Below are 16,785 nucleotides of genomic sequence, written 5' to 3' on the forward strand. Positions count from 1 at the left end.
CGTTAAAATGTTCTTCAAATGTCCACCTAGTGTTTTGATATTCAGTTCTGATGACTGGACCCACCATCAAAGGCCTCTGACTCTGATATTTCTACCCTTTTGGACCCTACGGGAGATCTTTACCTCCGCGTGATAATCTCCTTCTCACGTTTTTACTAAAAGTTTGGAGACTTGAATTCTGCTCCAAATAGAGTGAAACAGGGTCTTGCTCTATTGCCCAGGCTGGAGTGCTGTGGCTTGATCACAGCTCGCTGCAGCCTGCGTCTCCCAGGCTCAAGCCATCCTCCCTCAATCTTTTGACCAACACTCAGAGTAAGAAATTTATTTCACTAAGAAATACTTGACTACCTATAATGTTTTTCAAAATTTTCTATTCTGTTCTTTTCAATTCTGTTATTAGTCTGCTTTAGCTGCTGTACAAAATACTATACACTGGGTGGCTTAAACAACAGAAATTTATTTCTCATACTTCTGGAGGCCGGAAAGTCCAAGATCAAAGTGCTGGCCAATTCGATTGAAGGCCCTCATCCTGACTTACAGATAGTCGGTCGCCTTCTTCCTGTGTTCTCATGTGGCAGAGAGATCTCGCTCTCTTCCTCTTCTTCTTCTTTTTTTTTTACTTTTCTAAATTTTTTTTTTTGTATTTTTATTTTTTTACTTTTATTTACTTGTTTTTTTGAGATGGAGTCTCACTCTGTTGCGCAGACTGGAGTGCAGTGGCACGATCTCGGCCCACTGCAATCTCTGCCTCCTAGGTTCGAGCAATTCTTGTGCCTCAGCCTCCCAAGTAGCTGGGATTACAGGCATGTGCCACCACGCCTGGCTAATTTTTTTGTGTGTGTGTTTTAGTAGAGACAGGGTTTCACTATGTTGGCCAGGCTGGTTGCCAACTCCTGACCTCAGGTAATCTACCTGCCTCAGCCTCCCAACGTGCTGGGATTACAGGCATGAGACACCACACCTGGCCTTTTTTTTTTTTTTTTTTTTGTACTTTTAGTAGATACAGAGTTTTACCATGTTGGCCAGGCTGGTCTCAAACTCCTGACCTCAAGTGATCTACCCGCCTATGCCTCCCAAATGGCTGGTTGGGATCTCTTCCTCTTCTTATGAGGCTTCAGTGTTAATGGAATTCGGGCCAACCGTTACAACCTCATTTAACCTTAATTATATTTTAATTATATTTCCAGATACAGTCCCATTGGGGTTTAGGCCTTCAACATATGAATTTGGCAGGGAGGGGACACACAATTCAGTCTATAGCAAATTCTATGTCATTTAATTTTAAAAATACCTCTCAAGGCCCACTAAATGTGAGCTTATGATCCACTATTGCAGTGGTTCTCAATGGTGGAGGAGTGGTGCTTGGGTTTTGCCCTGAAGGAACATTTGGCGATGTCTGGACAGTGTTGCTCTTCACAATCCGGACAGCTACTGCATCTAGTGGGGAGCAGCCAGGGATGCTGCTAAACGTCCTACTATGCACAGGACAGCCCTCAACAACAGAGCATTATTCAGCCCAAAATGTCAGTAGTGCTTAGGTTGAGAAAACCCAGCACTAATCACTTGGAAACTCAATATTTATAGTAATCAATTGTTTTGGGAGTACTAGAATTTCTACAAGGACACTATCCATTGCTCCTGCCTCAGAGTAAGCTGTCGTTGTTTTTTTTCCCCAAGTCAGATCTAAAGGGAGAAAAACATGGAATGAACAGTTATTATTATATGTGTCTATTATGTGCTAGGTATTCTGTATAAACATTTGTAGTATTTAATTCTTACAACAACCCTGTGAGATAGATATGATTACCTCCATATCATTGATTGGGACACAAGCTCAAATACTTGAATGATCTGCCCAGGTTTCCCAAAAGGCAATGAAAGAACCTGGATTATAACTCATGTCTCTGATTGTCCAGGGGTAGAATAGAAAGGAAAACAGTAAATATGTGGATATTTATACACATATCTCTAACTCCTAATACAATGCCAAATATCCACAGGTGCCAGTAAATACATGGTAACTGGTCAATTGTTCAAGAGCACATAGCTCGTAAGTGGCCCAACCCAAAGCCCATATTTTATTTTACTATACTGTGCTTTCTCCTTTGGTCCAAAGTAGGAAAATTTGTTACCCAAACAACAGCAAGGAAGCATAGCAGAATGGATCTTGGTATTTACAACCTAAGTCAATGATTTTATATGCATCACTTGCAATTTTTATTGCAAAATTTATTATGTAAGAAACTTTTGAATGTTAAGAGACATGGCTTACATTCTGGTTTTGCCTACCTAAATGGAATTTTAATTCTTTATACATGAAATATGTATAATGTAACAACACTAATCCATTAATTCAGGAAAACAGTAGGAGGAGCTCCTTTCTTTTAAATAAGTGTTTACATAAATCTGTATAATAATTAATTTAGAGCACCAAAACTACAAACAATATATTACAAAGATATATAAGATTCTACATATATAAAGAACTGCTTTTTAAAAAACTTTAATCAAAATTATCATTAAAGTCGGGGATGATAAATGAGATAAAAAATTATGTGAAATTGGATTAAGGGTATTTGGAGACACATTACTTCCATACTAGAAAATTTGAAAAAATAAGTTAAATTAAAAAATAAGTATTTTAATGAGATGCAAGAACAGAGAATATGAATAAAGCAAACAAAAAAAGAAATAAGGATTATATAGATAATAAATTATCTGGCTGTATTAGTCTGTTTTCAGACCCGAGGTCGGGCGCAGAGGCTCATACGTGTAATCCCAGCACTTTGGGAGGCCAAGGTGGGCGGATCACTTGAGTTCAGGAATTTGAGACCAGCCTGGCCAACATGGCGAAACCCCCATCTCTACTAAAAATACAAAAATTAGCTGGGCATGGTGGTGCGTGCCTGTAATTCCAGCTACTTGGGAGGCTGAGGTTGGAGAATCGCTTGAACCTGAGAGGTGGAGGTCATAGTGAGCTAAGATCATGCCACTGCCCTCAAGCCTGGGCTATAGAGCAAGACTCCATCTCAGAAAAAAAAAAAAAAAAAAAAAAGAGAGAGAGACATACCTGAGACTGGGCAATTTACAAAAGAAAGAGGTTTAGTGGACTTACTGTTCCATGTGGCTGAGGAGGCCTCACAATCATTGTGGAAGATGAAAGTCACATCTCACATGATGGCAGATGAGAAGAGCTTGTGCAGGGAAACTCTCCTTTTTAAAACCATCAGATCTCATGAGACTTATTAACTATCATGAGAATAGCACAGGAAATAATTGCCCCCATGATTCAATTATCTCCCACTGGGTCCCTCCCACAACACATGGGAATTTAAGATGAGATTTGGGTGGGGACACAGAGCCAAACTATGTCATTCCACCCCGGCCCCTCCCAAATCTCATGTCTTCACATTTCAAAACCAATCATGTCTTCCCAACAGCCCCCCAAAGTCTTATTTCAGCATTAACTCAGAAGTCCACAGTCCAAAATCTCATCTGAGTCAAGGCAAGTCCCTTGCACCTATGAGCCTGTAAAAGTAAAAGCAAGTTAGTTACTTCCTAGATACAGTGGGGGTACAGGTATTGGGTAAATATAGCCATTCCAAATGGGACAAATTGGCCAAAACAAAGGGGCTACAGGCTCCATGCAAGTCCAGAATCCAGCAGGGCAGTCAAATCTTAAAGCTCCAAAATGATCTCCTTTAACTCCATGTCTCACATCCAGGTCCCGCTGATGTAAGAGGTGGGTTCCCATGGTCTTGGGCAGCTCCGCTCCTGTGGCTTTGCAGGGTACAGCCTCCCTCCTGGCTGCTTTCACCAGCTGACGTTGAGTGTCTGTGACTTTCCAGGCACACAGTGCAAGCTGTCCGTGGATCCATCACTCTGGGGTCTGGAGGACAGTGGCCCTCTTCTCACAGCTCCACTGAGTGGTGCCCCAGTAGGGAGTCTGTTTTGGGTTTCCCACCCCACATTTCCCTTCTGCACTGCCCTAGCAGAGGTTCTCCATGAGAGCGCCACCCCTGCAGCAAACTTCTGCTTGGGCATCCAGGCATTTCCATACATCCTCTGAAATCTAGGTGGAGTTTCCCAAACCTCAATTTTTGACTTCTGTGCACTGCAGGCTCAACACCATGTGGAAACTGCCAAGGCTTGGGTCTATCATCCTTTGAAGCCACGGCCTGAGCTGTACCTTGGCCCCTTTCAGCCATGGCTGGAGCAGCTGGGATGCAGAGCACCAAGTCCCTAGGCTATGTGCAGCATAGGGACCCTGGACCTGGCCCATGGAACTACTTTTTCCTCCTGGGCCTCCAGTCCTGTGATGGGAGGGTCTGCTGTGAAGACCTCTGAGATGCCCTGGAAACATTTTCCCCATTGTCTTGGGGATTAACATTCACCTCCTCATTACTTATGCAAATTTCTGCAGCCAGCTTAAATTTGTCCTCAGAAAAGGGGATTTTCTTTTCTATTGCATTTTCAGGCTGCAAATTTTCTGGACTTTTATGCTCTGCTTCAAAACTGAATGCCTTTAACAACATCCAGGTCATCTCTTGAATTCTTTGCTGCTTAGAAATTTCTTCTGCCAGATACCCTAAATCATCTCTCTCAAGTTCAATCTTCCACAAATCTCTATGGCAGGGGCAAAATATCACCAGTCTCTTTGCTAAAACATAGCAAGAGTCACCTTTACTCCAGTTCCCAACAAGTTCCTCATCTCCATCTGAGACCAGCTCAACCTGGATTTCATTGTTGCTATCAGTATTAGCATTTTGGGCAAAGCCATTCAACTAGTCTCTAGGAAGTTCCAAACTTTTCCATATTTTCCTCTCCTGAGCCCTCCAAACTGTTCCAGCCTCTGTGTGTTACCCAGTTACAAAGTCACTTCCACATTTTTGGGTGTCTTTTCAGCAGCGCCCCACTCTACTGGTTCCAGTTTGCTGTATAAAGACATATCTGAGACTGGGCAATTTAAAAAAGAAAGAGGTTTAATGGACTTACAGTTCCACGTGACTGGGGAGGCCTCACAATTATGGCAGAAGATGAAAGGCATGTCTCACATGGTGGCAGACAAGAGAAGAAAAACTTGTGCAGGGAAACTCTCCTTTTTATAACCTCAGATCTCGTCACACTTATTCACTATCATGAGAACAGCATGGGAAAGACCTGCCCCCATGAATCAATTACCTCCCACCAGATCCCTCCCACAACCTGTGGGAATTCAAGATGAGATTTGGGTGGGGACACAGCCAAACCATATCACTGGCTCTGATAGTTAACCAGAGAAATGCTGTTTCAACTCTTAAAAGACAAAGATTCCTGATATCTAAGCTGTTTTGAAGTATATAGCCTAAAATAGTGATACTATAATAGTTGGTTAATGAATGAATGTAGCGATCAAATTACATTTACAAAATTAATCTTATGACACAAATATTATTTTTGAATCCCCCGAATAAAACTAATACCTAAAACAAAATTGTAGTTGATGCTTACTTTAGCCAATCTTTTAGTGTCCTCATCTGAAAAAGGGCATAATAATAGTGCCAACTTCATTCAGTAGTTGTGAGGATAAAGCACGATAATCCATGTAAATTTCTTAGGGAGAAATTTACTACCCTGACTAATTAGTATATGAATCCTTTGTCCACTTGAGTGTAGAAAACAAGCGAAGTGGTTGCACTTTAAATTAACGACCACAGACTTCAAGTGGGCCCTCGATGCCCACATTTCTCTAGTCTTTTCATGCTCCTCTCTCTCCCTTTTTTTTTTTTTTTGAGACAAGGTGTTGTTTTGTCACCCAGGCCAGAGTGCAGTGGTACCATCATGGCTCACTGCGGCCTTGGCCTCCTAAGGGTCAATCGGTCCTCCCACTTCAGCTTCCCGAGGAGCTGGGACTACAGGTGTGCACCACCACGCCTGGCTAATTTTTGTATTATTTGTAGAGACAGGATTTCTCCACGTTGCTCAGGTTTTGTCTTGATCTCCTGAGCTCAAGCTATCTGCCTGCCTTGGCCTCAAAAGTGTTGAGATTACAGGCATGAGCCACAATACCCGGCCCATGCTCTTGTCTATTTGATGTCAGTTTTATAACTTTTGTCTCTTCACACCTCTAACACATTCTATTCTATCCTCACTCTCAATTGGCGACCTTGCCTCTAACTCACTGAGAAGATAATGGCTCTCACAAGTCCCCACCACATTTACTCACTGGCCAACATCTGTCTTCATGCATTGTCCTCCCCCTCCTCTCCTGCTAACTAGAGAGGAACTCTCCTTGCTCCTACAGAAAGCCAGCTCTTCTGTTTTCTTGCTAATGCCACACTAGCAATTCTGCCCTCTCCTGCATCATCAAGTTCTCTCTCTCTACTGGAGTATCCGACATGAATGCTGTAATGTACCCCATATGTAGTAAGCAGACTAAGGACCCCCAAAAGATATCCCTGTCCTAATTCCCAGAACCTGTGATTGTGTTAGGTTACACAGCAAAGGAGAATCAAAGAAGAAGATGGACTGAGGTTGCTAATGAACTGACCTTGAAATACAGAGATTATCATGTATTATCTGGGTATACCCAGTGTGGCCACAAGAGGTCTTAAAAGAAGCGGGAGGAAGAAGAGGGAGGCAGAAGAAGACTGTTAGAGAAAAATGTGACTGTGAAAGAAGGGTCAAAGAGATACAATGTTGCTGGCCTTAAAGATGGAGGAAGGGGTCAGGAGCCAGGGAATGCAGGAAGCCTCTAGAAGCTGAAACAGGCAAGGAAACTGATTCTCCCCTAGAGCCTCCCGAAAGGAACACAGTCTCCCTGACAGCTTAATTTTAGTCTGGTGAGACCCACAGTGGACTTCCAACCTACAAGATTGTAAGATGACTAAGTTGTGTTGTTTTAAGCCACTAAATGTGTGGTAATTTGTTACAGCAGCAATAGAAAACGGATCTACCATATCACAAACAAACAACAACAACAAAAACTCTCTTCAGCTACTGTCCTATTTTCTTGCTCCCTTATAGAAAGCTCTTTAAATGAGTCACCTGTACTCACTGGTTCTCAATGCCCACCCCCACCCCCCACCAATTTAGTAAAATGTACATAACATGACATTTCCCATCTTAACCTTGTTTATTGTATAGCTTAGTGCAGCCCCCTGCCTCCCACCTCCCCCAGGACCCAGGGAGTGAGCTTTGTCTGTATTTACAGCTGCTCCCCATTGCTGGCATTACTGTGTGAGCTCCGCCTGCTGTCAGATCAGCAGTGGCTTTAGATTCTCTCAGGAGCATGAGCCCTATTGTGAACTGTGCATGTGAGGGATCTAGGTTGTGTGCTCGTTATGAGAATCTAATGCCTGATAATCTATCACTGTCTCCCATAACCCCTGAGATGGGACCATCTAGTTGCAGGAAAGCAAGCTCAGGCTCCCACTGATTCTACATTATGGTGAGTTGTATATGTATTTCATGATATATTACATTGTAATAATAATAGAAATAAGGTGCACTATAAATGTAATGAGTTGAATTATTCTGAAATCATTGCCTCCCCGCCCCCCACTGCCACCCCTGCCTCAGTCCCTGGAAATATCGTCTTCCTCTAAACAGATCCCTGTTGCCAAAAAGGTTGGGGACTAAAAGCTTAGTGAATTAAATATATTTGTAATGTTGTGCATCACCACCAGCCAGCTCCATAACTCCTTGCATCTTGTAAAACTGAAATTCTATGACCAATAAACAATAACTCCCCATTCCTCCCTTCCCCCTAGTAACCACCATTCTACTTTCTGTCTAGAATTCTGACCACTCTTGAGTATTTCATATAAGTTATGGAATCGTAGAGTATTTGTCTTTTTGTGACTGGCTTATTTCACTTAGCATAATGTTATTGAGGTTCATCGATGTAACGTGTCAGAATGTCTTTCCTTTTTTCTTTTCTTTTTTTTCTTTTTTTGATACAGAGTCTTGCTCTGTGGCCCAGGCTGGAGGGCAGTGGTGCGATCTCGGCTCACTGCAAGCTCCGCCTCCTGGGTTCACACCATTCTCCTGCCTCAGCCTCCCGAGTAGCCGGGACTACAGGTGCCCGCCACTACTCCCGGCTAATTTTTTGTGTTTTTAGTAGAGATTGGGTTTCACCTTGTTAGCCAGGATAGTCTCGATCTCCTGACCTCGTGATCCGCCCACCTTGGCCTCCCACAGTGCTGGGATTACAGGCGTGAGCCACCGCGCCCAGCCATGTCTTTCGTTTTTAAGGCTGAATGATATTCCATGGTATGTAGACACCACATTTTCCTTATCTGTTCATTTGTTGGCGGACACTTGGGTTGCTTCTACATTTTAGCCATTGTGAGTACTGCTGCAATGAACATGGGTGTACAAACCCAATTCTCTCTTTAGTTTAGTTTTTACTTTTTTCTTCCTCAGTGATCCTTTTCTGACCAATTCCCTCTTGAATCTGCTATAATAAATCTTTTTTTTCTGACCACTCCATCAAATGTATGCTCATCAAAGTCACCAGTGACTTCTACATCCTCATAGTCAATTGTCAGTTCTCAAATAGTATTAGAAAAGGTGATCACTCCCTCACCTTTGAAATACCTTCTTCTCTGGCTTCCAGGATGCCACACTGTCCTGGTTTCTGCCTTCATTTGTGGTTACTCTTCAATCTTCTTTGCCAATTCCTCCTAATTTCGCTAATCACACGGAGTAGCCCAGGATTCAGTTCTTGGATCTCTTCTCTTTTCTGTCAACCGTCCTTCTGAGCTTACCTCATCCACTCTCATAGCTTTAAATACCACTTATACACTGATCACCAAGTGTGTATCTCCAGCCAAGACCTCTGACCTCTGACCTCTACTTCAGACTCACATATCTAACCTCTCACTTGACAGCTCCATGAGGATGCCTGTTGGGCATCCAAACCTTCACACTCCGAAACTGATTTAATTTTACCTCCAAAACCTGCTCATCCTGTTTGTCTTCTTCATCCTTTAAGTTGCTCAGGCCAAAAACCTTTGACTCACCTTTGCCACCTCTTTTTCTTTCCTGCCCCTCACTCAACCTTTCAGTCAATTCTGGTAGGGTTTTCTGTCTTCTTCGTGTATAGAAGTATCTCCATGGCCTAACACCATAATTAGCACAAGCCTATTAGCGAAGTCCTTCAAAATACGTCCAGAATTTGATTAAGTCTCACCACTTCTACTGCCACTATCCCAGTGCAAGTCATTTTCATCTCAAGCCTGGATTTTTGTTATAGCCTCCTAAAGAGGTCTAAGTAGTTTTCTTACTTCCTTTTCTTCCTGTAGTCTGTTCTCCACATAGCAGATGGAGTAATCCTTTAAATATAAACTGGAGCACATCATTGTTCTGCCTGACACCCTCCATGGTGAAGTGAAGTGTCCTACTACCTCTACTTATGTCACTACGCTGAGTGAAGTGTCTTACTTCACTTAGAGTAAAAGCCCAATGCTTTACCATGGCCCGCAAGGCCCAGTAACTCAGGTTCTGGGAACTTCTCCACCCTCATCTCCTACTTCCTGCCCTCCCCAGTCTGCTCAGCTATATTGACATCCTAAATGCTCCTTGAACAAGTCAGGTAACTTTCCACCTCAAGACCTTTGCATTTGATATTCCTGATTTCAATGCTCTTTCTTCAGATTCTTCACTACTTATGCCCTCAACTCTTTCGCATCTTCAAGCAGATACGACCATCTCAGTAAAGCCTTCTCTGGTCATTCCATTTAAGTCTCCATCACCCAGCTTCCACCTGCAGCGTTCCCCTCTCTCGGTTTATTTTTTCCATTGCACTTTTTACCTCCAACACACCAGACACTTTACTGATTTTGTTTACCATCTATCTCCCCTACTAAGTTCTATGAAGAAGATATTTTGGTCTGCTTTGTTCACTAAAGTATCCCAAGGCCCAGAAAAGTAGTTGGCACATTATAAGTACTCAGTGTATAAAGGTGCATATTTGAATGAACGAATTGCTGGAAGGCAGAATACAAAGGGAAAATGTAGAAACATGAGGCCAACAGGGGAAGCGGGACCGTGTCCTGAGTGACTTCTAAGCCATGTTTCTAAAGGTCAGTAGGATGCCACTGATACGTTGTAAGTATGGGATTAGTATGTTCAGAATCGTACTATTTAAAAATCACTCTAGTAATAGTATGGAGGATCAGCAGAGGGTAAGTCTAGGAGAAGCTCAGGATTTCTGACAGATGGTAAGGCCACTGACTGAAGTAAGGAGGAGAAATAGTTTGGAAGGCAGAGTGTGGTAATGGTAGGAAATGACAATTATCATTTGGGACATTTTGAGGTAGTGGATTAGAAGACAGTACTGAGGCTTTAACCCAAACACAGTACAAAGAGACAAAAAGAAAAAAAATGTAGAAGTGCTATCAGGAATCATGGAGGATGTATTGAGATGACATGGTATATATTTGTGTATAGGAAAGCCAGAACAAGATAAAGTGAGAATGATGGAAAAAACAATATTAAAAGTATGTTGGGCCAGGCGCAGTGGCTTACACCTGTAATCCCAGCACTTTGGGAGGCTGAGGAGGGAGAATTGCTTGAGGCCAGGAGTTTGAGACCAGCCTGGGCAACCCAGCGTGACACCCGCGTCTCTTTAAAAAAAAAAAAAAAAAATTAAAAGAGGTAATGACAGAGTTTTCTGAAACTGAAAGACAGTCAAAATTTTTCATTCACATGGAGAGTGTACTTTGAATATCAAGCAGAAAAAATAAAATATATAAAATCTATAGTAAGTTCTATCACAATGAAGCTGCAGAACATGCAGGGTAAAAGGGAAATGGTAAAAGTTGCCAGAAAAAAAGGGAGTGTCTACAATGGGACAATAATTAGGCTGGCAGCGTGCTTTCCTGTAGCAACCATGCAAGCTGAAGGTGGGGGAGCAATAGCTTCAAAATGCTGTGAGAAGTGCTGCCCACTCCTTACTGTGTGTGGACTGGGTGTGGCCCGCTGGCAACTCTCCCCAAACGACTCTGGATGCTGGTCTCCTTAGAATCTCTTGGGTCTAAAGATTGATCTTCTTACCTCATATAATTCCTGAGGTGGATAACTAACTAGGGGGTCACAAAATTAATTCCACAATCTTGTAGCATGTCCTGAATAGATGTTCTGACAAAGAACGTTTGCAGCTTTTGGGACATCTCCCACAATTCTAAAATAACAGGAATGTCATGCTAAACATCTTAGTACAGTGAACAATGTTACATAATTTGGGATTTTCCTCTGCTGTTTCATGTATATTTGACTTGCTTCCCAAACTGGCTTGTAAACATATATTACTTTTACATTAGCTAAGTAGAAATTTTTCAATGTATACTTTTAACAATGATAATAAACATTATATTCTTCTTCTTTATTGAGCACGTCCTATGAGCCAAGCTCTCTGCAAAGTGTTTTATTCACATTATCTCTCATTAGCATTAGCTGCAAAGTAATGACTGTCACCTCCATTTTACAGATGAGTGAGCTGACGATTAGCGAGGTCAGTGACCTGTCCAGGATCAGATTCTGGGTAAGAGGAAAAGGCAGGAATATGACGCATGTCTGTTATAACTTCAAAGCCTGACCTTTCAGCCTCTATGCTATGTTGATTGGTGAAACATAGTAACTATTGATAAAAATGACTGTGTTAATCATTTGGAGTGGGAATATTTACTTGAAATGTTGACTTTTTTGTTGTTGTTCTTCCCAGAAAAAGAGTCTGTATGGTCTCTTGCAGAATTTCCGGCAAGGCCCAATTCCACTGAAATCAGTGCCTCTACTTTACCAGCCACCTGTAGATGTATTATGACTTTTGATTGAGTTCTTCTTTCCTCTGGAGAAGGAATGGTAGATGAATCTGTGGACAGTTTCCATTCATATGACTTGTCAGCATTGAACACATAACACCTCTTTTTGCATTACCTCGCAGAGTGTGCGGGGCTTTACCAGGGCCTATTCTTCAGTGTCCTGCCATGTGCTACACAGTTCATTATTTGCTTGAGGAAGAAGAGTAAGCCCTGATAGTAAGGGGGTAAGGGGACATGCTTCCCAAGAGTAACTTACTCTGTTTGTACTCTCAGTATCTTGCAGAGTGCTAGCCATGTCATGTGTGCTTAGTAAAACCTCAGTTAAATCTATAAACTTTAAGAACTTTGGAACAAAAGTAGTAGAAAAAGTAAGGGAGTTTTAGCAAGTGGGTAAATGATGAAAGTAATCCTGTGTTGAAACTCAACCAGATGAATGTTGTTACCAAACTTCCATATGGTCCGCTAGGTCCAAAAAGACATTTTTGTGGTACATAGTTAATAGAAGTGGCCAGATTAGCTATAGACAGATCTTGTTTAGATATAAAGGCACAATAAAAACTATTGTCCAAGGCAGGGGAGAACAATGCATAAAATCTTTAATATATCTATACTAGTTCTTACAGTATTTCTTTCTATTATATGCTCTTTCCATTATAAAATGCTCATTAGGGTCCATGCCTTAGCATGACTTTAAAACACTACAAAGTAACAAAATTTCAAACCTCCAGATCAGATGATACTACGCTTAAAACAGGAAAATTGGCCAAGGAATGAAAATATTAATAGAAATAAATTTAAAACTACAGTGCTCAACACATGATTTTCCAATGGTGAAAGATATTATTTATGAAATACAGCTGGAAAATAGATTATTAAAACTGAAAAATATAAACATATAATTAATTTCTCATAGCATATATCACAGTTAATTGCAGGTGAATTATAGGTAAGCATAGAACATAAAGCATAATACGTTGAATAGAATTGTGTAAGTGTCCTTGTTGGGAAGAAGAATAAATATTTTTAAAAATGGCTTTAACTAAGGTATTATTAGAACACAATAAACTACACATATTTAAACTGTACCAAGTGACAAACTTTAATATATGTATACACTTGTGAAACCATCATCACAATCAAGATAATAACACACCCATCACCCCAGAGTGCTCTCAGACTCCACTGTGTCCCATTGCTCTCAACTCTTCCCACCTGTTCCCTCCCCCAGACCCACACAACCACTGATCTGCTTTCTGTTACTATCGTTTGCATGAATGTAAGTTTTGACTGGTGAAGTGGTTATTGATTATATGATGGATGGTTCTACTTTGTTTTTTGTTTTTGTTTTTTCCCCAAGATGGAGTCTCACTCTGTTGCCCAGGCTGGAGTACAATGGCGCCATCTCGGCTCACTGCAAGTTCCGCCTCCAAGATTCAAGCAATTCTTGTGCCTCAGCCTCTCAAGCAGCTGGGATTACAGGAGCGTGCCACAACCCCCAGCTAATTTTTGTATTTTTAGTTGAGACGAGGTTTCACCATATTGGCCAGGCTGGTCTCCAACTCCTGACCTCAGGTGATCCTCCCGCCTTGGCCTCCCAAAGTGCTGGGATTACAGATGTGAGTCGCTGCTCCTGGCCAGGTTCTACTTTTAAAAAGCCAAAATGTAATGAAAAAAAGCAAGGAAAGAACTGAAATGGAAACTTTTTGTGATAAATGACAAGTAAAAGCTTAATATCCACACTAGCAAACATTTAATAGAAAGAATATTTTATTTTGGTTTGTTTGATTGCAAGGAACAGGGACAGTCCAGTGGTTCATGCCTGTAATCCCAGCACTTTTGGAGGCCGAGGCTAGTGGATCGTGAGGTCAAGAGATCGAGACCATCTGGCCAACATGGTGAAACCCCGTCTCTACTAAAAATACAAAAATTAGCTGGGCGTGGTGGCACATGCCTGTAGTCCCAGCTACTGGGGAGACTGAGGCAGGAAAATCGCTTGAACCCAGGAGGCAGAGGTTGCAGTGAGCCGAGATTGCGCCATTGCACTCCAGCCTGGGCAACAAGAGCGAAATTCCATCTAAAAAAAAAAAAAAAAAGGACGCATATTTTAGGAATACACATGACTGGATTACTGCTGAAAACAGAGGTAACTTGAAGGCTTGGCTCTTCAGGTTTTCTCTCAAGGGTCTCATGGGCCAAATGTTTGTTCTCCAATTGCACCTGTGCTTCTTTAAGCCCATCTGTTTTGTTTGCTCCCTACCACCTATCTTTCTCCGCTAACTTTAGTTTGTGGTCCCTCATAATTTCAGCATGCCGTGGCTCATCTGATTCCAAATATACCCGTGGCATACCTTGATTCAGCCTCTTTGACTTTCGTTCCTTCTATTAAGTGTGTTGACACTCAGGCTTTTCAAATTCAAGTTCTCACGGCAGGAGTGTGATTGGCTTGGCTCGCCTTTTTGGCCCAGGCCATTCACTGTTACCTTTGGATCTGAAATGACCCATCACCTAGGATCAAAAAGCAGGGTCACCTGGTTCTAAACATCAGTAGGGCAGCTTTCCTCAGGAAGGGGTATGAGTAGTGCAGGCATTGAGTGCTTTCCTGTCTAGCAAAGAGAATGGTGCTTGAAAGACAGCTGGAACTGGATTCAAATCCCAGCTCTATTATTTAGTAGCTGTGTCACTTTGGGGTACTTGCCTAACCTCTCTGAGCCTTAGGTTTTTTGTACTCATGGAAGGTGTCCAAGTTCTTGGCATTGTGAACAAAGAATTGGACAAAATGCACAAAGCAAGGAAAGAATGAAGCAACAAAAGCAGAGATTTATTGAAAATGAAAGTATACTCCGTATGATGGGAGCAGCCCAAGCAAGCAGCTCAAGAGCCAAGTTACAGAATTTTCTGGGGTTTAAATACCCTCTAGAGGTTCCCCATTGGTTACTTGGTGTACAGGTGTACCCCCTATGTAAAAGCAGTACTGGCCTGCGATCAGTCTGATTGATTGCAGGAGGGGGCCAATTAGAGGCTGAAGCAAAGTTACAGTTACACCCTATGCAAAGATCTGATTGGTTGCAGAAAGTGACCAATCAGAGACTGAAGTGAAGTTACAAAGTTATAGTACTATGCAAATGAAAACTTGGCCAGCAACCAGCCTGACTGTCTCCCAGAGGGGACAAATCAGAGGCACTTTCAATTTTTCGTCTGCCACTCAGAAAATGGGAGGTTGCAAAGGGATTAGCCTCTGGTCCTTTTCTTACCTGGGCATGGAAAGTTGGGGTTTTCTTTGTGATTGAGTTCTAGGAAGTCAGCATGAATTCGGCCTTAGGTTCCCTGCCTCCAGACCCTGTTCTCCTGTCTCATTTTCATTTTAACTTGGGAATAATAACTGCCTTGAAGAAATTTTGTAACAAATATATAAAATAATATCTGTAAAGCTCTGGTATAGTATCTAGCACACAATAGGTCTCAATAATGATAGCTATTTTATTATTACATTAACAGATTAATAATGATCTCAGGAAAAAGATACCTCACACAAGAGGAAAGCCAAATAGTGGGATAACATTTAAGGACATGGTCAGCCTCACAAATAATTTTTTAAACTCATTTGAGAATAGCTATGAGATACATCTCACTTTTTTTTTTTTTTTTTTTTTTTTTTTTTTTTTTTTTTTTTTTTTTTAGAGACGGAGTTTCACTCTTGTTGCCCAGGATGGAGTGCAATGGTGCAATCTCGGCTCACCACAACCTCTGCCTCCTGGGTTCAAGTGATTCTCCATTCTCCTGCCTCAGCGTCCTGAGTAGCTGGGATTACAGTGTATGTGCCACCATGCCCGGCTAATTTTGTACTTTTAATGGAGACAGGTTTTCTCCATGTTGGTCAGGCTAATCTCGAACTCTCGACCTCAGGTGATCCGTCTGCCTCGACCTCCCAAAGTGCTGGGATTAGAGGCGTGAGCCACCGCACCCGGCCACATCTCACTTCTGTTAAACTTGCTAAAATAAACTAAAATTAACCATTCCAATATTGATGGGGCAATGAGGAAAGAGTACATTCATATTTGGTTGATGGCATTATACATTAGCCTAATTATTCCACACAGCAATCTCATAAAACATACCCTCCAATTCATAGTACCTTCTGGGCAAATACTTCCCAAGGAGGTAGTTAAAAAGGAATACTTATATTTGTACAAAATATTTACAGCTTTCTTTTTAATTCAGGCTTTTATCCTTTTCGAACTGAAAGAGACCTAAGAGGTTATTGTTTTTTCTCTTGGGTTGCATGTTAGAATCATTTCGGAGCTTTTAAAAAACACTGATGTTTATGTCTCATGCCAGAAATATGGAGTTAATAGTCCTAGACTATGGCCTAGGCCTGAGTACGGTTTAAAAGCTCCTCAGGTGATACTAATGTACAGCCAGGCAGGAGAACCACTCTTCCAATCTCACTCTATTAGGGGATCTATGAATAAACACGAGCCCGAGAGGCTGAAAGGCCTCTCAAAAGAGGTCACAGAGAGGTGATAAAAGAGCTGGGTTGAAACTAAAGATGCTCCAAGTGCCTGCTTCCAGCTTCTAGTCCTGGTGAATGACTGGAAATTTCCAGGTGCTCAGCACTTAGAGACCAGGTAACAAATTATAGCAGAGCAATACAACACATTCATTCATTGTTATTGAAAGGACAGCTGTGGACAGGGTAGGACATTGGTGAGAACCAAGTGTGATACTGGTGCCTCCATTACTGCCCCTCATAGAGAGAGAGCAACTGTCCCCAGCTGAAAGGGTTGAAGCCCCGTGGGTGCCCTTATCTCCTCCTCCAACATCTCTGTTGTGGAGGGTGAGGTTATCAGTGTCCAGGACTGCTGAATGATGGGCTGTCTGTGCTGAGCAGTGATGAACTAGCAAGAGTTCATTTTTAAAAATTGTGATGAAATACGTATAGCATAAAATGTACCACTTTAACCATTTGTAAGTATACAGTTTC

The 16,785-nt window shown here is 41.9% G+C and overlaps 1 protein-coding gene across 1 annotated transcript in view; it reads right to left on the minus strand.

Moving 5' to 3' along the window:
* LOC108533552 (myosin regulatory light chain 12A) overlaps positions 1-16,785 on the minus strand; it is a 64,668-nt gene that overhangs the window by 10,458 nt on the left and 37,425 nt on the right. The window contains exon 4 of the mRNA XM_017878322.1: positions 9,006-9,103. The gene's annotated coding sequence lies outside the window, so the exon portion shown is untranslated. The remainder of the gene's footprint in view (positions 1-9,005; positions 9,104-16,785) is intronic.

Source organism: Rhinopithecus bieti, unplaced genomic scaffold, assembly GCF_001698545.2.
Source record: "Rhinopithecus bieti isolate Rb0 unplaced genomic scaffold, ASM169854v2 scaffold_11839, whole genome shotgun sequence".
In the NCBI taxonomy this organism is placed as follows: domain Eukaryota; kingdom Metazoa; phylum Chordata; class Mammalia; order Primates; family Cercopithecidae; genus Rhinopithecus; species Rhinopithecus bieti.